Source organism: Archocentrus centrarchus, chromosome 23 (assembly GCF_007364275.1).
Source record: "Archocentrus centrarchus isolate MPI-CPG fArcCen1 chromosome 23, fArcCen1, whole genome shotgun sequence".
Classification (NCBI taxonomy): Eukaryota; Metazoa; Chordata; class Actinopteri; order Cichliformes; family Cichlidae; genus Archocentrus; species Archocentrus centrarchus.
The window spans coordinates 17506432-17527804 of record NC_044368.1 but is presented as its reverse complement, the minus strand read 5'-3'; the positions used below and the strand labels follow the sequence as shown (position 1 = coordinate 17527804).

At 41.1% G+C, this 21373-nt stretch overlaps 1 protein-coding gene across 3 annotated transcripts in view; it reads left to right on the top strand.

Annotated features, from left to right (window-relative positions):
* Window positions 1-21373, top strand: part of LOC115773443 (chemokine-like protein TAFA-5) — a 164421-nt gene that overhangs the window by 37332 nt on the left and 105716 nt on the right. The window contains exon 1 of one of the 3 annotated variants that reach the window (XR_004019100.1): window positions 13565-14179. The exons of the other annotated variants lie outside the window; for them this stretch is intronic. The gene's annotated coding sequence lies outside the window, so the exon portion shown is untranslated. Of the gene's footprint in view, window positions 1-13564; window positions 14180-21373 lie in introns of those variants that run through there. 3 annotated transcript variants of the gene reach the window in all.

Genomic DNA, 21373 nt, shown 5'->3' with positions numbered 1-21373 from the left:
ATTTCAGTGAAAACAAAGAGTACAGTTTTATAGTTTTGTGTAGCTCGTTCAATTTGTAGGCAGCAAAGTATTTGAATCCAGTTTTCCCAGTTTTAGCATATACAAGAGGCACAGCTAATGTTAAAATCTCCTGCAAACTGATATTGTAAATAATTTGTTTAAATGTAATCAAAGAACAGAGGTAAGCAGTCAATGTTTGCAGCAGAACCTTATAAATAAGCATCATACAATGCTGATCCATTTGATTTGCTAGGGAGGATCATCCCACTTGTTCATTTAATAATAATAATAATTAATAATAATTTAATAGATTTAATAGATTTATATAGTGCCTTTCATGAAACCCAAGGATGCTGAACAATGAAAGAGAAAAAAAATTAAAATTAAATGAATTAATTGAATTAAAGAGGTCCAAAAATAGATCCCTGTGGAACACCTGTACAAATGGTGAGTGGACCTGACCTGTAACTTATGGTAACTACTGTATGAGTTCTATCAGAATAGAAAACCATTTGAGGGACTGTTCATCCAAAACAACAGAATAATTTTTTTATTAAAATGTTTTTGATAGCTCTATGAAAAGTGCAGCACAATACTGATGATTATCAAGGGCTTCAATAATATTACTGAGTACACAAACTGCAACTGTTGATGTGCTGTGACATGATCCAAATCCTGACTGCTCTGATTGTTAAAGATTATTTGATTCCAGCTAATCTTTCATTTGAGCATTTATTAAGGACTCTAAGACTTTTGTTAGCCAAGAAAAGCCATTCGGATAGCCACCTTTATGGAGTAGGAGCACTTGCAGCGATCAGATCAGCGCTAAGACGAAGCAGGAATGGGTCTAAACCATCCTAACTCTTAGATTTATTTGGGTTTAAGGTGGCCAGTTTACTACAGGCTTCCCTACAGCTCGCTGAAGTAAAAGAGAATTTGTTTTTACAGCTTTGAACCTTTGGTGGAGAATATATAGAATTACAGGCACTATTTTAATTAAAGAATTGTTTAGAAATCAAAGTCACAGATGAAATGATGTGATGATTGAAAGCCTCGCAGATATCTGATTTACTAGTTATCTGCTGATTTTCAAAATTTTTGAAGGAAGTGATGCAGGTGGATTGCATTTCAAGACTTTGAAGGTTTTCCAGAACTCAGATGTATTTCCAGAGATGTTTGCAAGACAAGACAAATAAAAATCAGATTTGGCTTTTCTAATGTGTCTAATACAGCAATTTTGTACTTGTCTAAAATTTTACCAATCTCATGAAAGAGTACTGGTTTTTGCCATCTTTCAGGCTGTGTCTCAAGCAATAAGAACTCTGGAAATGATTGAGGAAAACCAACCATTAAAATGCTTTTTTTTTCCCCAAGAAGTTTTTAATTCAGTGTATCATTAAAAATTGTACAGAAAACATTCATCAACATTGTACATGTTTTCAATTTGTTTCAGGTCAGAGTCCTGCAGCTAAAAAAATGTGTTCAGTAAAATGTTTAAATTTTGTTTTCTTTACGAAACATAAGTAGTTGTTTGTCTGGAGGTTGTGAACTTTTCTGACACATGTTATTGGCCAGTAGTCATTGATGTCTTGAGGAAAGACTGCAGTAGCAGGGTACTTAAATTGATTATTTGTTAATAAGAACTCTATTAAGGTGGATTTAAAAGGACTGTGTTTGTTTGGTCGAGTAGGGCATGTTGAGCTCTGAGCAAAGTTTTTTTAGTACCACTGAGCTTTTAGAGAGCCAGTCTAAATTGAAGTCACCCAAAATAACAACTGCAGAACTAACATATGAGGAAATTAATTTGGAGATTGTATCCAGAGCATCACATTTTGCTGAAGGAGGATGATAAATTGCAATTACAGTAAAGTGATCATTACCTCCAAGACAGACATCAATAACAATATATTCAATATTTTTTGGCAGACATGCTGCAGTTACTAAGGAAGCCTGATAAAGCCGAAAGTATTCACTCACCCATCCACATCATTGAGAATTCAGGTGTTCCAATCGCTTTCATGGCCACAGGTGTATAAACCAAGCACCTAGGCATGCAGACTGCTCAGTGAATTCCAGCGTGGTACCATGATTGGATTCCACCTGTGCAACAAGCCCAGTTATGAAATTTCCTCGGTACTAAACATTCCACAGCCAACTGTTAGGGGTATTATAACAGATACAATAATACAGCTGCAAAGGGTGGGTTGACATCATACAGATTAAAAATGGGATGCTACAAAGTTTGTATGTGTATATATATTACTTTGGGTAATATAGTGTATTTTTAGGAAAGTGTTTGGTCACTAATAACTACAAATAGCTTGCTATAAAATATCTGATAAGTCTGCAGAAAGAAAGGAAAATGTTCTTTACTACAGACTGCCACGCTGTCACTCATTTCACCAGTACTTGTGTTTTTCTGAAGGAGCAGAACTTGCTTTTTATGCAATATGGGTCTCCATATTGTGCACTTGATATTAGCCTACTGAATTTGCACCCAAATGCTTTCCAGACTTTCACTTATTGTATAATTTCACTTATAATTCACTTATTACTTGTAACCTCCATAACTTGGAAGAGAACCAGACACCCCCCCCCCCCCCCCACCCCCACCCCCCACCCAAAAAAAAATGCAAACAATCTTGAACTGGAAAGATCCTGCTTTGGATGGGACAAATTTTAATTTTAAATGGGACACAGGTGCTGACCACTAAAACTTGATATAGTTTCCCAGGTAATAATCCAGTGCAAATAGAGCTCAGCTTCATGAAGACAGCAATTTTGAGGGCAATCCTAATCATCTTTACAGAGCCATTAAAAAAAAGAAAGTACTGTATTACAGACAGAATTCACAGTTGTCACTAATACTTTTCCTGTTTTTATTTGTCTTTTTTATGTGTCTGTTATTTTGGCACATTTAGTTTTAATCTGTCTCCCGGGTGTCATTACCAACAACTCTCCCTGTGGACAAATAAAACACTTGCTAAAAAAACTTGTATTTGGTGCTGTTGATCCTTTTTTGTTAAATATTTAATGGTCAAAGCTGTTGCTTTCATTTGTCTTTTGGCCATTTCATTTTGAGATAAATAGACAGTAACTATACTGTAAACCAGAGATAGATTTATTATTGTTGTTAAGTCTCTTTTAGCGGCTTTAATCAGTGTTTTCATTCAGTTTATTAAGGATAATGTTTGCATATTCACAAAACAGAAAATATGTACATTTCAAAAAGTGGCATCTTGCTGTATCCTGCTATCCTGCCCTGTAGGAGTACATACAGTGGTTTTAAACATGTGACCCAAAAACGCCCTCCACAGAGGCAGTGCTTGGCCTGTCTGCCTTGGGCTACTGTGTAAAGATTGTGATGCTAACATGGGGACTGTGTGGGAAAGGACCAGTTCCTTGTGTAGTGGTCCTCTTGCAAGCTAAAAAAAAAATACACAATTCATACTTGGAGGTGTTTGTACACTAGTGAAACATAAATATTGCTATCTGCTCCCCAAATATAAAACACTGTTTCTGATAGTCTATGTTCAAAAAGGTGCCATTTCATAGTAGGACTTCTATTTATTTTATTGAATCAACTTGAGTTTCAATTTTTAAACCAATGGTATATTTATTTAACAGCCTTACTGTTGTTATGACTATGGAAATTTTACTATTGGAAAAAAAAAAGATATTAAATAAGCCTTCATACATGAGTTTTAGTGTCTGACACACACAGCTGAATGGACTAAAGACACACATGGATCTGACCTGAGGCTGGAAAGTGTGAAATTTAGTTTTTGCAACAAAGCTGGGAAGAGGTGATGATATAGATGCCTGTCTTTTCTTTGCTTGTTGTTCTTGTCTCACTACAGGAAATGTAAGAAGCTTAGTAGAGGTCTCAAGAGAACGAGTCCATCACTCTGTCAGGCTTCCTGTAATAAGACTTAATTAAATATGTTGTGCATGAGTTTTAATCACGAATACTATTATAACTTAGTTGTGTGGGTGACACTGTTTCTAATTAAAGTCATGTTAAACATTCAGGATGTTTATATTAAACTATCAATATGTCATTTCCTGTATCAAATTACAATATATAAAGATTTCTTTGTGGACCAAAAGCTGCTAAAGAGATGGACTTATTGGAGAAGCAATGCATGTAAAGACTAAAAAATATGCAGCTGAATAAAATACTCCTGTCAGGTTATTCAATTATTGACTGGAATGGAAAATAGCCAGAAAACCTTGACAGAACACTCCAAAAATGAGCATGCTCTGTGAACCATTGAAACATTTTTTTTGATTAGGCGCAGTAAAGATATCATGTTCTCCAAGAATAGAACAGAATTAGAACAGAAAAAGTAATAAAAGTAATTTTTCTTTTCTTTTAGACTACTAATAAGCCCCTCATAGAAATAAATGAGCTATAAATGACACTGGTATACTCTTTATAGCTCAAATATTTCTATCTTTAGACATCCTTATCCTGCTGTGGGTTGCATAATGAATGAAAATAGACATATTTGCTAAATACACGCAAACTTTATGGCATGGAAAATTCATTGATGTCTCCCCCTAATGAATATTTCACAAATAGTAAGATGAGAATGAGACAGATGTCTAAGGTGGGGCATTTTGACAGATAATTTCCTGATGCCTGGATTTTTCCTGAGTGTCAGGTGACTGACAGGAAAAGTAAAGTAAAGCACAATGCCCTCTCTGTATTTATTTCAGCAAAATCTTAGAACAATGAAATACTGATTAAACAGAAAGATTTACAAATTCAAATGAGTGCTTTGTCACATCTACGGGGATTTTTGCTTCTGTGGACGAGTTGCGTCTGATGCTGTCAAATGTGAGAGGCCCTCCAATCCATCTCGACCAGGCATTTATGTGGTGCTTCTCTAGTCTTGGTGACCACTTAAAACTATTTACATTAGAAGCCTCATTCTGTACTGTGACCACTTTATCACACACTCTCACACACGGATTGATACATTTTTGGTTTAGTACCTTGGCCAAGAACAGATAGATAGATAGATAGATAGATAGATAGATGCTGTTGCTGATTAACTAACCTCTTGGTAATTTACATTTGTTTTTATTCCTCATAAATTATAATGAGCTATTACTAAACTTATCCTCTTAAAAGGTTAACTAGCTTAGCTTAGCAGAAGCTACTCTGAAAGTTAGCATTTTATTTGTTGACACTGTATTTTCCCTTATTGGTTCCAAACCAGAAAGCTTTGTTAGGTCTCTCCAGAGCTGGAGTAATAGTCTGTGTTAGCTTTTTAAAAATAAAGACATATCATACAGTATATCTGCAGTCTTACCCTGTTAACCTTCATTTTTTAACTTTGACTTCTTTCCTTCTGTACAAACTCTTTGCCTTTCTACGGTAGTGCAACCTACAAAAGTGGCTGACATATACAGTGCTATGGATATGGTGTTACATTGTAACTACATGACTGTTTTTTGACATGACTGTATTGATAACCTTTCTGGTGATGTGTTGGAAGAATTTATCGCCCAGCTGTATATTCTACATTAGACTGTAAGGTTTTCAAAAGAACATGTTTTCACTCTTCCACTGTTGGTTGGAATCCTGTTTAAATTGTTCACAGACATATTAGACCAGTTTTTTTCAAACTGGTGCTCCCTCTAGTGGTACATGGGAAGTCTCCCAAGAAGCTTTTTTTTAATTTTGTTTTTTAGATTAAATAATTATTTAAAAAAATATATATATCTAAATAAATCTTGAACATCAAGATCACTAAAATTTAGTTTAAACTAGGTTTTGTCTTTCGTGAAAATGGCATAATAATTTTAATATCATCCAATAGGCTTAAAGCGTACCATGCTAGCCTATTAGCTTACCCCTTTCATACCGAACGTATCATCCCAGACACTTTTGAAATGTGTCAGCATTTTCCCACGCCTCCACCGCTCTCTACACTGTGTGTGTGTGTGTGTGTGTGTGTGTGTGTGTATGTGTGTGTGTGTGTGTGTGTGTGTGTGTGTGTATGTGCGTGTGTGGAGGGGGACAAAGGAGCAAATTTGTGGGCTTCCTGAAGCAGCAAGAGTGAAATTATTGGAATAAGCACATGTTGGCTGTGAGGTGTTGGTGTCGTGCCAAAAAGCGATTGTCTGCCATAAAGTGATTTCCGATGTTTCTGTGTGCGTTTATGTGTAATGTCTTTGCTTAGATTCATAAAAAGAGTGCAATCAGGATTTATGAATGCCTTCTATATAAAATGAAGAAATGACCTATTTTGCAAGTATCTTTATGACTCTGTGTTATTGTATCTGCCTTATAATCAATCCAGTCCTTTTTGGCCACTTAAAATATCTTTATAGAACTGTAATGTTATATTGTTGTGATTTCTGCTGCCCTCTTGGCCAGATTTCGCTTTAAAAAGACATTTTTTTAATGTCAATGACAGTTTTTACCATGATAAATAAAGAATATATAAAAGTCTTTTTGCCAAAAAGTGATTGCAGCTTCTACCCTGTTGTTTCTCACTCAAAATGACTTGATATAACTCATGAGAGAGATTTTTGACACGTTTCACAATTCATAGGTCAACAAATCATCTACAATGGTTGAAATTACACGCAAATCCCTTTTTAGCAGACAATCACTTTTTGGCACAACACCAGTCATAAGGGAGATGCTTGAATAGCCAAAGATTTTCTGAGGTGTCAATCACAGTGAAAAGTTTGAGAAAAACACTGTATTAGACAGTTCGACCCTGCCTTGAAACTTGAGTTTTTCACTGAGCAATTCATGAATTTTGCAACATTTATTCAATTACCTGCCTATTAGGTTCTTCTGGGACTCTATTAAGAGTCGACCTGATCTCAGAGGCCCAGAGGCAGCTTTGTTGCATGACAGCAGCAGTGTGTTCATCTCCCGAAACAATAATGGCTCCACCTGTCAGAAGACAAAGTGGGTCACAAGCAAAGGCTTATTGGTGAGCTGCCACTTCAACTTTTATCTCTGATTAAACTGTAAGAATCCATGTGTTGAACACCCTACTGGGCATGGGCCGTATGTTCCATCTTTTCCCTCTGATTAAGCCCTTCTTCAGATTTATTGGGCATGGGAAATAATGGGAAACACAGCGAATGTAGAAGTTTTAGGCCATTACTCATGGCTTTTATTGGCATGGGCTCTGTTTGGCATACAGCCAGTGACCTGTACAGAGGACAAAGCAAGTAACGCCTCTCCTGGCTCTTGGCAAGGAAAAGCATAGCAGTGAGGGGGTGGCAATATAGAGAAGGAGAAAGTGAGAGAGGAGACGTGGCAGCAGTGTAGGTGGGTGATGTGAGGATAGAGAGGAAGGAAATAGTTTAATAATTTACACACACACACATCAAAAAAAAAAGAAAAAAAGGGGATTTCAGTATTCCAAAACTTATCTCAAAACATTTTTGCCATCTCTTTGTAATATAGGAAAGGAGTTGCATATAATGCAAGAAACTGCCTAGCAGGGATTTATAATAGTGTCTAGACAGAATAGTTGATCCCTAAGGAAGCAGTGCAAAAAAAAAAAAATTAGACCTTGTGTGCTGGGTGATAAAACTAAAATCCAGAGATGAAAATGTTACACAAGATACTAATCCATACAGTTTATAGAGTCTGTGTATAGTGTATGTATATGTGAGTGTACTAAACTTCTTTTCACAGCTCTGAAATGTTTTAATTTTTTTTTTTATTGCAGGAGAACTGCTTATATAAATATTGTTTCAAACTAAGAACCCCCAGCAGTAAGATCATAAGTAAAAAATCACCATGCAGCATGATGTACTATAAACTTGTTTTTGCCTTTGAATGTTTTTTTCTGTTGCAAACAAAGAGAATATACTATTTCTTTTCATATTTGTTTTATGTGTGTTATTACAAAGCCTTATGGTGATTTGAATGATTTTCACCTTCATCAAATGAGCAGTGTTTGCTAGGCCAGAAGAAAAAGAACAATAGAGAAAGCTGACTTAAAGCACAACACCACCAATTTTACACATGAAGTTTAGGTTACTGGCTGTGGAGCGGAGTCACAAATTTTCATGCAAACATGCTTGATGAAGTTTAATAAAAAACGCCTTGAGAGCAGCCTGCAGTTGACATCCACTCTACAGGAAATAAACAGTCCATTTGCAGTTATTGCTGTTATTGTAATTGGGGTAGATGGATTGGTCAACAAAACAGAGTTGGACTTAAACAGGCATCAAATATCTGCCTTCTCTGTTACCACTACAGTCTGCAATCAGTCCTGGAGATTAAAGGTGCAAAATATAAGATTCTTAGTTAACAGCTGGCTGCATATCTTTTTTTGTAAGCCTAAAAAAATCTTGCCACATGTATGCTTCCTTGCACAAAGCTTACAATATGCCCTCCCCCTCATCACAGGTATCAATTCAATTCAATTCAACTTTATTTATATAGCACCAAATCACAAGAAACAGTCGCCTCAAAGTGCTTTATACTGTAAGGTAAAGACCCCATTGATTACAGAAAAAACCCAATAGTCAAAACGACCCTAGATCACATCACTCTGAGAATATACAGCAGCAGATCTCAGAGAACGACGCGGCCTCTGTATGGAAAGGTTTTAGGCAGATTACCAACTACAAGCCTAAAACCCCCCACTCCACAGACGACCTACAAACTGCAAATAGACTGAACGAGTTCTATTGTCGTTTTGATGGTCAGTTCAGCAGCCTTCACACCTCCACCAGTCCCAACTACAATACAGCCAACACAAATATTCACCCCCCAACCTCCCCCACTCCCCACACCTCAGAGAAGCCCACATCATCAAGGACTCCCACCCCAGAGTCCCCCTCATCCCCCACCCCCACAGTCTTTTGTATTCAGGAGGACCAGGTGCTAAAGCAGTTCAGGAGTGTCAAAGCTCGCAAAGCTCCAGGTCCAGATGGTGTCTCACCTGCCACACTGAGACACTGTGCTAACGAGCTTGCCCCATTGTTCACGAACATCTTCAACTCCTCACTGGAGGCTTGCCACGTGCCTGTCTGCTTTAAAACCGCTACCATTGTTCCTGTCCCCAAGAAGCCAAGGATCACTGGACTAAATGACTACAGACCTGTGGCACTGACTTCTGTGGTCATGAAGTCATTTGAGCGTCTGGTGCTGTCCCACCTCAAGTCCCTCACAGCCCCCCTTCTGGACCCCCTGCAGTTTGCCTACAGAGCCAACAGGTCTGTGGACGACGCCATCAACCTGACTCTGCACTTCATCCTACAGCATCTGGACTCCCAGGGAACCTACGCCAGGATCCTGTTTGTGGACTTCAGCTCTGCCTTCAACACCATCATCCCTGATCTCCTCCAAGAAAAGCTGTCCCAGATGAACGTGCCTGATCCCATCTGCAGGTGGATCACTGACTTCCTGACGAACAGGAAGCAGCACGTGAGGCTGGGGAAGAATGTCTCGGACTCCCGGACCATCAGCACTGGCACTCCTCAGGGCTGTGTCCTCTCTCCTCTGCTCTTCTCCCTGTATACCAACTGCTGCACCTCTGACCACCAGTCTGTCAAGCTTATTAAGTTTGCAGACGACATGACTCTCATCGGACTCATCTCAGACGGGGACGAGTCGGCCTACAGGATGGAGGTCAAACGTCTGGCGTCCTGGTGCAGCCACAATAACCTGGTACTGAACGCCCAGAAGACAGTGGAGATTATAGTGGACTTTAGGAAGCACACAGCCCCTCTACCCTCCATCATCCTGACTGACACCCCCATCACCACAGTGGACTCTTCTCGCTTCCTGGGAACTACCATCACCCAGGACCTCAAGTGGGAGCCCACCATCACCTCTGTCATCAAAAAGGCCCAGCAGAGGATGTACTTCCTGCGGCAGTTGAAGAAATTCAACTTGCCAGCAAGGACCATGGTGCAGTTCTATACTGCCATCATTGAGTCCATCCTCACCTCCTCCATCACTGTGTGGTACGCTGGAGCCACCACTAGGGACAAACAGAGACTACAGCGCGTTGTGCACTCTGCTGAGAAGGTGATTGGCTGTAACCTCCCATCTCTCCAGGACCTGTACACCTCCAGGACACTGGGGCGTGCAGGTCGGATCACAGCCGACCACTCTCACCCTGGGCACAGACTTTTTGACCCTCTCCCCTCAGGCAGGAGGCTACGGTCCATACGGACCAGAACCTCCCGCCATAAGAACAGTTTCTTCCCCTCTGCTGTTGGACTCATGAACAATTACCCTAAGACTGCTACCACCACCCTCCACAAACGCTGATGACCCTATGTCTATGCACCTGTCTGACTGCACTGATGTACATATTAGTGGAATATAGTCTACATTCTTTTATCTTTTAATTAGTCTCTGCACTGTATATTTTGTAATTTTGTAATATTGTGCTATAGTTATAGCTCTAATATCTCTGTATATTTGCAATTTGTATACTTGTATATTGTCTTATAGTTTTTATACTTATTTGTTTTTTTTCTGTAAGCACGAAGTACCGCAGCAATTTCCTAATGCTGTGAACCTGTTCACCCATATGGCAATAAAAACCTTCTGATTCTGATTCTGATTCTGATTCTGACCCCCTATGAGCAAGCACTTGGCGACAGTGGGAAGGGAAAAACTCCCTTTTAACAGGAAGAAACCTGCAGCAGAACCCGGCTCAGGGAGGGGCAGTCATCTGCTGCAACCAGTTGGGGCTGAGGTATCAGGCTTCAGCAAACACTGGTGCCCGGTCAGCTCTTATTCCAGGTTGGTTGCTGGAAGATTTCTGTGCTGCTGCCATTTCTGGTGAAGCCAGAAATGATCACTGCTGCCATCGATAGCCACGTGCCATTGAAATGTAAAAAGTCTGAAAAGTGTAGCCTCACTTGGGAGCCACTGTGGCCTCTGCATGCTAATGCAGACAACAACTCTGTCTGGAGTAAGGAGATGGCTGCAACTCAGAAGGTAGAGCAGGTCACCTACTAGTCAGAAGGTTGGTTTGATCCCTGGCAGCTCCAGTCTGCATGCTAAAGTATCCTCGGGCAAGATACTGAACCCCAAGTTGCTCTCCGATGCATTCACTAGGCTGTGAGCGTTAGATTGAAAGCACTGAGGTGCAGAAAAAAGTGATCGGGTGAATGAAGACATGATATAAAATGCTTTAATTGCTCAAGTAAAAAAGCGCTATATAAGAACCAGGCAATTTATCATATCTTACATATTGCAAAATATCAGCTATGAAGAAACATAATTGTAAATTGTTATCCTTAAACTATTTGAGTTACTGTACGCACTGCCTGCAGACCATCTTCCATGCTGAGCGAGTTCAAGGCTCGGCCGCAGAGCTTGCTGAGCCGCACATTTCCACTTTATAAATAACACAAAAGCCTAATTACTGGTAGATGTTAAAGCTGCGCAGCTAAATTATTTTCATGTTCTAAATATTTACTCACTGGTCCCACCTTAAATCGGTAGTTTAAAAAAAAATGATGTTCTTAGTACTGTACATATGGTGTTGGTGCTTGCTTCAAACATGTGAGGCGAGATGTCAAGATCAGGTGCATAAAGATGGCAACCTTGTGAACAGCTGTAATTGGTTCCTCTGACAGCTCAAACTATCACTCTGTCTCAGTACATCCAGCTGTCAAGCTTGACACACAGAGCTAGATTTGCTCTTCCAGGGAGTATGGACTTGTATAGACTCGGCCAATGACAATGGTGGCTTTGTACACCCACACTGTCACAGGCACACATTCAGTCTCCTCGGCCCAAATCCATGTCGAGGTCAAGTCTCTGTTAATTGCTTTCCATGGAGTAGATGGACGTATCACAGCTTTAGTGAGGAGGCTGAGAGGTGCAGGGAAAGAAAACGCATGCACACACACACACGCGCACGCACGCACGCACGTTCACGCAACCTTAGTGACATGCAAACAAATGCGCAGACATTCTCAAAGCTTTGCACACACACACACACACACAGATACACACACACCCACACACACACACACACACACACACACACACACACACACACACACACACACACACACACAGAGTCTGGCACGCATTTCAGCCAACAGAGACTGTTATCAGCTAATTAGTACTAGTAGCTGCAGGGGCCAACCTTATTGACACTGCGGTGACAGTTTTCTGGTTTGAGTGGCACTGTCACTTCTCCGACCGCGTCATTCTGATTCAATTATAAATACACAGATGCAGGGATGGAATGTACAAACACCCTAAGGAGGAGACGCTGCTTTCAGATGCTGTGATCACTTGAGCGGCCATATGGGTTATTGTCTGCGAGCTGGCCACGGTCTCTTCCAAATGACAGACTAACTTCAGTGGGTAAATAAATGAATGAATATTTATTTCACATTTCAGTCTCTTGCCACATCCCGCATCATGTGATCCTCAAGCAGCGTGCAAATATACATAAACGGAAACAATAGCTGAGCTTTTTGTGCCGTGCAGACGGGGTGAGGGTGAAGGATTACACATGCTATTGTTTTGCTATTCAGTGTTGGTCCTCCTCCAGTTGGATTGCTTTCACTTCCATGATCATGATATTCATTTGAACCTCCAATGATGTGAACAGAGCAGATTTTTTTAAAAAGAATTTGCAACGGTATCAGTGCTTTATATGTTTTAATATGATGAAATTTTAGGCTGCATCTGTAATAGGTTTCGGGTTGGAGGCGTGTGGGGTGGTGAATGATTTAAAAAAAAAAAGAAAAAAAAAAAGAGCCTCAGGCTGGGCTAAGCAGAAGCCTGTTGCCTGTTTCAATATCCGAGAGGCTTGGCTAATATGGAGGTGCAGAATTTCCTTTGCAATCTCATTTTTACATTTGTGCTGCATGCGTCCACGGGTGAGGTGAAGGTTATAAAACTAAAATCAGCACTTTTTAAATTTCCTCCTGGATCACTTTTATTTCTTTATTTAGTGGAAACATCATTTTTGGAGCGGCACTATCTCGTGCTTTGTAGCCGGAGGAGATTATTTGGGGAGTTGTGACGTAACCTGGAGCTAAGCAGAAGGGGAAAAAAAATAGTCAATTTTATCGTATGAGGAACACACGCAGGGACAGAAAGTAAGATGTGCCCACACTCCTGCCCGCAACTGTTTCTTTTTAATCTTATAGTTTATTGATGGGAGAATGTATAGAAAAAACCTGCGCAGATCAGCCTTTGCTTTGCTTCGCCTTTTGAGAAAAGTCGGTGGTGGTGGTGGGTGGGGGTGTGTGCTTACCACAGCGCCTCTGAATCTTTGATTTGAGGGGGAAATGTTTTCAAAACGTGATGATGAAGAAGAACCGGGAACATCCAGGAGATGCATAGTTTATGAAACTGTCTATTCTCGTGCGTAAATGGCAAGAGTTGCACTGGACTGAGAAAAGGGTAAGCCACGGAGTGGAAAGAGGGAGGGGGGAAGACAGGGAGAAAGTGACGGATCGGCTGGGCAATATAGTGAAGAAGTGGGAGAAAGAGAGAGAGAGAGCGAGAGAGAGAGAGAGAGAGAGAGAGAGACAGCGCGACAAAGAGAGGGAGGGAAAACGAGAGAAAGAGAGAGAGAGAGAGAAGCTGTGAGGCGACTTGGTTGGCAGTGTTTGCCTCTGTCTCAAGCAGTGGGAGAGATGTGCGTAACATGCAGCGGAGAGCGGTGATCATCATCTGCTCGCCGCAACGCCGTGGACCGCCGTGCGCACTCGAAGAGGGAGACACATCGAGGGGCGCAGCCCGCTTTGCCGAACCTGTCGTGAGCGACACTCTGGCAAGAGACTCTTGAAGAAAAGAAGTGATGTGAGGAAAGATGCCAGCCGTTCAGACGGGCATTTGGGGTTAATCGCCCCTCTGTTTGGAAAGCACATTGACGCACCGGCGGCGAAGCAAGTGCGCTTTTTTTTTTTTTTGTTGTTGTTTCACGGAATCCCACCCTTCTCGGTCACATCTAAACCGGACTATCAAGTGGGGATTTTGGATGAAAGCTGAATTATATGGCCAACCGAAAATGAGTCAGTGCGTGTCTGTGAGCTGAGGTGGAGTGTCTCTCTCCCGCTTGCAAGGCTGTCTCGGTCCGCCACAAACCTTCCCACGCCAGGATGCAGCTGCTCAGAGTTGCGTGGGCACTGACCGGAGCGGCGATCTGCTGCTTTCTCATTCTCCTTATTCACTCCCGCCTGCTCAAAGAAGGTAATCACGCAGAACTCCACCGATTTACCCCTCAATCTAATCCTTTAATGAGTCACCCTTTTCCATGTAGTTTATAGGAAGTTTTTCGATGAAAAAATTCAAACCTGAATTGCATGCGTCGCTATCAAAGATATCATTTTCTTTAGTTGCTCCGAGACCAAAAAAAAAAAAAAAAAAATTTCCACAAAGGCAAAGTTATTAGCATGAGGCGCATAAGCTCTCATGTGATTTTTCGCGCCTGCATTTCTGCATCTTTGCTCATCAACAAGTAATCCGCCCGAATATTCGATTCGATTCGTTCGATTCACCAATATTGAACAGCAGAAGAGAAGAAGAATTGTGCTCAAGAAGGGAAAAAGTAGCACTAAAAGCAGTTCACTGTATAGAGATACTGATTTGTTTTAAGCGTTTTCAATAGATGGCACTAGAGTCTAGCTTTAGGGTAACATTGAGGTCAAGCGGTTCTAATATCGTTCCATTCCCGTTATATTGTGTTTTCTGACCCTTTTATGTCGAAACTGGGTACAATTTCAATCCAAATCGTCAGACACAACTCCCAGCATCAGTGCTCTGGCTGCTGTGTGTCTGTCATCACGGCCATGCTGTCTGGATTGCACAGCCTGCAGACATGGCTGCATTGTGTCAAGTTGGTGCAGCTTTTGGGGATAATTAATTGAGTTACATTTGCTGACATTCAAACGTTAATGAATCATAACTGAGCTCAGTGTGGGAGATTATTTTGTGTAACCAGTCATTAATTCCACCTACAATACACCACGATAAACACAAATCACATCTGTCTGCGGGGAGACTTTCATGCAGAGGTTGAGTACACTTACTGCTCAAACTCCTTATGAAAGTCAAATGGTGTGAGCTGGGGAATTACTGTACTGCATAAAGCTGGCACATAAAACAGCACTTAATGCTACCCTTACATATGTATACCCCGGAGCAAGCTCGGTCTGTTTGGCACTTAGGAACGGTCATGGGTTTCCTTTGTGGAAATTTTTGAAAAGCATGGCTTGGAATGGCTCACCATGCCCTCCCTGCTTCCAGCCCTGGGCAGACATTCAGGTCAAGCAGTAGCAAACACTTTCCTCACCATGGTGAGTCCATGACTACTCCTGGGTAGGAGTATGTCCCTTACTGAGCTAAGGAAGCAAGGGGTGAGAAACAGGTCTGTCAGCCAAAATTTGAGGGAGTTGAGGGAGTTGAGGATTCTGTACTGGCACATGTCCCAAAGCCTTCCTTTGGAGTTTTAATTTACTGTGGCATACTAGCCTTTCACAGAGGTCAAAAAGAGGATTATGTGGCCACCTAACAGTACAAAAAAGTGCTGCTCATGGCTGTGTTAATGCGAGGGACTCTCATTAGATTCAGGCCATCAGCATTGTTGAGCCTGTTGACTGGCAAGGCAATATTTTTGACCTTCACCGCCGAGTTGTTTGTCTGTATCATGTTGTGCTTTTTACGCTGAGGTGTTGTTCCCCTAAGCCTGCGTTTTCTGTGCTTTCCAACTTGACACAGAATAGCTTTTAAGTTCGGGAGTGGAAATCTGTGGGTCACTTCTCTGCCAAGAGAACACATTTCATTACGGTTTTGGTCTTTATTGAAATCTTGTACAGAGAGATGGAGCGAGAGAGTCGCACAAAGGAGTGGTGAGAATATGCTCACTTTAGGATACAAGAATGGCCAAGGTCAAAGCCTGCTGTAAGGCCTAATAATAAGAACTGATAAAATGAATTCAAAGGAGTGCATTAGTGACAGTCTTTTGGGAATGAGGATAATGAAAGGCATGCACGAGGGACCTAAAAAAGAACAGAGCCCTTTTAGTCTTGGCCTGCATATTCTTTCATTAAGAACATCGGGGTTGTCCAACACAACCGTCTTTAGTGTGAATACGAACAAAAGAAAGAGGGAAGAAGAGAAGATGTATTTTTAGTCTTCTCTCTATCATGTCACGGATTGATTGCCTCTTCTGTGCTTCAGTGCATAAGGGTGCTGAATCTGGTGGTACAGATGTGCATGCAGGTGGTATATTATTTAAGGTAACTTGTCAACAACAGTTATTTTCATACCCAGTAAATGTGAGCTTGCCAACTAGAGATTGAGGACGGTGATTTTAGCTCATGGAGAAAGAAAACGTCAGCTGTGTGTCAGCCCGTTAGGCAGCCGAACACACCATGAACAGAAATGTGCATTTAAGGGGGGGTTGTACACCCCGTTGCGTCAGCCCTCTTGCATAATGTGGCACAGGATCTCGCCTTGCGGAGAGGCCGGATTGGGATTGGAAACATATTATGTGCTCGGAATGTGGATGAATTTTGAGCCATAAATTTCTCACACTGTCCACTTCAATAATTCACACAATGAAGCAAATCCCATTTTGCCCTTCATTGGCTGAGATATTTGTCACATGGCAATAGAGGGTCTTGACAGGTTCACAGAATAGTTCCTGGTACAGAAATCCACTGGTGGATCTGGGACCATTGAGGTAAATGAAAAGTTTCATTCAGAAAATAACATATGTTCATCACAGTAATAAAATGATTTGCATAATATTTTGAGGCTCTGTGCGGTTTGCATTTAAAGCTAAAAAGAGCAGCCTCTTTAAAACACTAGTAGCCTGAAGTTCACTCTTAGCATAAGAATAACGTGGAGGTAAACAAAGATGGAGCTTAGTAGCCTTATAGAACGTGCTGCAGAGGATGCTTTTGAGCTCATAAAACCTTATAGTTATGGAAGATACAAACCGATTGTAGGTATATGCAGGTATAAAAATAGGCCTGAGAAGACAAAAGATTCAATGTCTCCATGATGCTGAGGAGCTGAATTGGTGTAGCACTCATAAAACCTCATGTCTGCATAGCCCAGTGGCCTCTCTGTGTCCTCTGCCTCCCTCAGACAGACCACCAGGCTGCCTAACAACTGCAGTTATTGATCTTCAGGTAAAACCACAGGGTGAGCCATAATGGACCAAAGTGACAGATATACAGTGTGTGTATATCTGTGTGGATACACTGCACCTGACATCAGACGACTAAAATCATTTACTGCAGTTGAAAAAGCAGTCTAGGGTATCCTCATGTTTTTTCCTTTCTTTTTTCTTTTTTAAACAAAAGATGTGGATCAGAAGGACATCCTCTGGTGTGGAAGCTGGGCTCGCAGCAGCCTAAGGCAGATTCAGGTCAAGAGGTGGCAAACACTCGGTGTCACGCACGTACGTTGCCCGTGGAGCAAGGGAAGCCCTGTCACTTAAGACACCAGCTGAAAAATCCAGGGCACGTCACGTCTGTGCAGATGCTGCCCCTCTGTTTATTTTTTCCTCTGAAAAAACAGGCGTAACAGTGTAATAATAAACATATGAGCAAAACAATGATTCTGCAGTCGAAGGTTATGTGCGAACCAACTGCCTGTCTCTGACATCGAGCTCTTTTGCTCAAATGAAGCTGATTGTACGACTAAAAATGCATAGCATGGTTGGTGTTATGCAGCAGAGTTGTCAAACAGTAGATGGTTATGTAAGATACAAAAGATCTGCTACACAACTGTTGTTTATCCCCCCTTCATGCTATACTATTTTGTCCTCCAGTTTTTTCTTCTCTTGCTGCAGAGATTTCAGTACAAGTATTCAATTTCATCGTGCCATCTGCAAATGCCGTGTTTCATGTTTCCATCTGAATATTAATTCTGTTTGTGCCACTGTAGCAGAATGCACAATGCAGGTTAGGTGCAGCCTTTAAGTAGCGTAGCTGTTTGCCAGCTATCACCTGCATCTAAAACATGTCGATTGTTTAATTATAGTCGAGGCCGGGGTGAGCTGCTGTATGAGCTCTGACTCTAATATGATTTTTGAGATCCAGCTACAGAGGTGTAGTCATTAAGTATTTCTTCCTTTTTTTTAAGCATCTATTATTAATCTGCAGAAAGGAAGGATTTTAGGGAACTTAGCCCTGAAGCACAGCTTTAGGCTCAAGTGAGATAAAGATAATATGCATGTATTTAATGCTGCAGTAATACTCCTTCAGCATACAGAAGCAATGTCACAATCACCGTGTTTTATTTGGCAAATCCTCAGTGATTTCAAATCCCTCACAGCAATGGTGCACACAGGTAAGCGGAGTGTCTGTCTGAATGTAATCTGCTGTAAACTGCTCTAAATTGGACACAATTTATCTTTAATGGTCAGTATCAGCTGTAATCCATAGGGGTAGTGCGCATTAATCAATTGCTTAATTGATTCATTAGTTTAAGGGTTTGTTAATTAAATCACTTCTGTGAGTCAATGACAGCTGCAGCAGAAGCCGGTGGTGGTTTTTCAAGGTAATCTAAGTCGGGTCACAAACAACCCCCTTGTGCCTTGTGTCTGGGGCCACCTTTCATCCATGTGTGTGTATGTGTTTGCTCATGGCACTGTTCTTCACAGTTCCTATTGATTGTGGGACAGTAAAAAGTGTGCACTATTGCACCCAGTTTTCCAAAAGTCCTATTGATTGCCTTTTGGCAGAGCTGTGGGACGATAAAAAAAAAGAAGCAGTGGCTGGCGTTGGCCTCTAATGAAAAGCTGGCTGTGAGGATCCTCTTAGGGTTCCGGTTTTTACTGGAGACACTCACTGGCCTTTGGAAATAGTGATGTCAGAAAGACATTGCCCTTACACACTTCATTCGTGCCCTTCCACCCATGAAGTGCCGTGTAAAACTCCCCGAGGCCCTACCAATCCAAGCTTGAAGACACAGATTTGATCTACTCTGTAAAACCTTGAATCAGCAAGGACATGCAACGCTACATCTTCCAGGCACATTAGTGTAATACAGATGCTGGTGATAAAAATGCGTGCCACGCATAGTAAATTATGGCACAGATCAGCAAGCTAGCACAGATTGTTAGATTGTGCTCCTTGTGGATGTAAGACGTGGGAAAGAGCATAAAGGAACTGAGCGGTTTAAGTAACTGTAGTTGTATCTTTAATTAAAACCTCATCCAAGAATGTCTTCTGGTCACTTCAACCTGATAGAGCTCGGCTGGATAAATTAATCATGGGTGTATTTGCACCCGCATAAATGAGATTGAATATTGGAGTGTTTGGCAGTAGACACCCAAACTGAGGAGTAGGACAAAAAGAAGGAGGGCCAGTAGTTTGAGAGGTTAGAGGCAAGCAGGGCCATTTGTCTAACGACTTGTCAGCTGGTGGGAGAGAGATCCTCTCAGATCAGCATTTTCCTCAGAGGAGGGCGGATTCCTTTGGGTCTGTTCTTGCAACACTGGCAACATGTCCATCATGACCATTTCTCAAAGAGAAACCGGTCCCTCCCCTTAGATGATCTAACCCAAGCTAGTGGATTCATCAGGATATACTGTGCAAACTGAAAGAGTGCTGATTTAAGGGGAACCAAGCCTGTCCATTTTATTCATAGGCTAACTCTCCAGACTATTGATTCCCTGACCACCAGGGTGTTTGAGAGTGATACATCCACACATTCTTTAGGAAATGATGGGTGAGAAGTGTGCTTACCCTTCTGCCTTTTCTATTTGTGCTTTCCTGCTGTGTCAAAGGTAGCGATGAGGTCATCCCAGCGTTCGATCAATCGCCGTGTCTCTGTTCATCTAGCCGATCAATAGCTACTTAAGAAGTTTGATCTTCTGTGTGCATGAGATCACAGTCATTTCAATGGATTTCGAAACAAGTTTTTTTTTCTATCTTCACAAAAGCTTGGCCCACAAGGCCATTGTGACAGAAATTTGGTGTCTGTGATAACAGGCTTGGTCATGCTTTATGGATCCACCGCGTTCAAACAGTTTTTCCATTTCCATCTGACAGAAATGTAGGTTTAATCTGACATTAGGCGGGCTATAGTGCATTAGCTTTTTGTGTCAAAGGAACAGAATATTACTGATGCTATGCTGCTCCACCGAAACAAATTGCATGTTACTCTTTAGAAAACTAATGGAGGCTTTATCGATTCGAACAGGGCCAGCCACTTGCTTTGTCTCGGCTGTCAGATTGTGTCTAAAGCAATTTCATAAAGATCATTATTTTCCTTCTCAGGATGTCTTGCAGCTAAACAAGATCCTCCCTCGTTCATTCCTGCTTTTTGCACTGCTTACGGCAGCAGCTCTTATGGTCCAATTGAAAATGAATTAGAATAGAATGACACATAATGAAAATCACTAAAAAACATTGGCACGTCACATCCCCTTAGCTTGTTGCACCCTTGAATAGATTGCTTGTGGGGTTCCAATTCCTATTCTCGTTCTTACGCAGTAAGAGAAAATGGGTTTAGCTCACTGTAAAGGACAAACCATATCATTATGGGTCATAACAAGCAGTGTCACTCATTTATCTTCTAATGGCATTAAAGCATTCAGCAAGAAAGGTGCTGACATGGATGTTAGTCATGCAACGAAGCAAGATAAGTCATCAGGTTTGCTGCTCGTACGGTGATTTTCATTGACATAATTGATGTAGCGGGCAGGCATTATAGTGTCAAACTGTAATCCAGCAGGTTGCTTGAATATGATTATTCAAATGATTGCATGCTTTAGCTTGTTTACTCATTGGAACTGTCTTTGTTGTTCCAGTTGTGAATTATTTTAAATGCAGGAGGAACCTGCTGCCGCTACGTTATACGATATAGCTCACTTTTATAAATTATTAGTTTGAATGATCTTCAGCTGGTAAAAATTAAAGATAAACATTTTTGATTTTTCAATTGCAACCCTTTTTTAATAAGTTGTAAAATGTCAATAAAAGCATAATTTAATGAGATGCAAATCATGTAAAACTAAATTTCATTGATAATAGTAAACAGAAAAAATGTGTTACTGTTTTTGGGGGGTTTTAAACAGCATATGCATGTTTTTTGTTTGATATCTGCAACTTGCTCCAATAAACTTGGGAACGGGGCACATTTACCACTGTATCTCAACAGTTACTGTAGTTGAGAAACTAAAATGTTCCCATTCTTGTTTGATATGGATTTTCAGCTGCTTGATTGTTCATGGCCTCCTTTGTTGAATTTCTTGAAAGAGCATATCCCGCTATTATACATGAAATCTCTGTCTGCTTGTGTGTTTGTGTCCTTGTCCACAAACTCCTCTTAAACCATTTGGAGTTCAGCAAACAAACTGGGCATGCAGGTACATCTTTAGGGTTCTTAGGTATGCCAGATATTACAACGTCATCCTGTGTCCGA